We start from the raw sequence: 1,332 nt of genomic DNA, 5'->3' as shown, positions 1-1,332 counted from the left end.
TGAGAGCTTAACTCCTACAGTAATAGTCAATGTCTTTTTTTAATTGTTGAAAAATATACATAAATTTTAACCATTTTTTGAGTGTACAGTTGAGTGGTGTTAAGTACATTCACATTATTTGCAACCATCACCACCATCCATCTCTTTTTCATCCATCCAGAACTTTTTTATTTTCTCAAACTGAAACTTTGTATCCATTAAATACTAACTCCCCATTTGCCCCCTCTAGCCCCTGGCAACCACCATTCTTTCAATCTCTACGAATTTAACTATTCTAGGTACCTCATGTAAGTAGAAACACATAGAATTTGTCCTTTTGCAGCTGGCTTATGTGACTTAGCATAATGTTCAAAAGGTCCATCCATATTGTGCATGTATTAGAATTTCCTTCCTTTTTTAAGGCTGAGTAATACTCCATTGCATGTGTATACCACATTTTGTGTATCCGTCTGTCAATATACACTCAAGTTGCTTCCACATTTGGGTATTGTGAATAATACTGCTACGAATAGGGTTTCCAGGTATCTCGAGACCCTGCCTTCAATTCTTTGGGGTATATATATACCTGAAAGTGAAATTGCTGGATCATATGATAATCCTATTTTAACTTTTTGATAAACCACCATAGTGGGTGCACCATTTTGCATTCCAACCAATAGTGTGCAATCATTCCAATTTCTACACATCTTTGCCAAACACTTGTCATTTTTTGTTTTTATAGTAGCCATCCTTACATGTAAGGTGGTTTTGGTTTTTATTTCCCTAATGATTAGTGATGCTGAACACCTTTCCCCATTTTTTAAGAGTTGTTTTATTGCACCTTTTCATCCAATCTTTAATTCTGATGTAGTACAACTCATCCATTTTTTTCCTTTGGTACCTGTGCTTTTGGTGTCATAGTCAAGGAATTATGCCAAATTCAGCGTCATGAAGCTTTTCTCCTGTTTCCTTCTAAGAGTTTTATAGTTTTAACTCTTATATTTGTTCTGATCCACTTTGAGTATGATATAAGGGTTCAACTTCATTGTTTTATATGTGGATATCCAGTTTCTCCAGCACCATTTGTTGGAAAGACTGTCCTTTCCCTATTGAGTTGTATCGGCACATTTGTCATTTAAGCAGATATATAATGGTTTATTTTTGGGCTTTCTATCCTATTCCGTATGTTTATGTCTACCTTATGAGAATGGCTAACAACTGAAAAGTGTATAGTGTTTTTGTTCTAGATCATCCACTTAACCTTTATCAAATAAAAACTAGTGTTTCACACCTTCCAATACCTTCTCTCTCCCTACTATCACCTCCTTAACATCACTATTGAGCTTCAAAACT

The sequence above is a fragment of the Galeopterus variegatus genome, unplaced genomic scaffold (genome assembly GCF_000696425.1).
Source record: "Galeopterus variegatus unplaced genomic scaffold, G_variegatus-3.0.2 Scaffold28158, whole genome shotgun sequence".
Lineage (NCBI taxonomy): Eukaryota > Metazoa > Chordata > Mammalia > Dermoptera > Cynocephalidae > Galeopterus > Galeopterus variegatus.
This window is presented reverse-complemented; position numbering follows the sequence as displayed.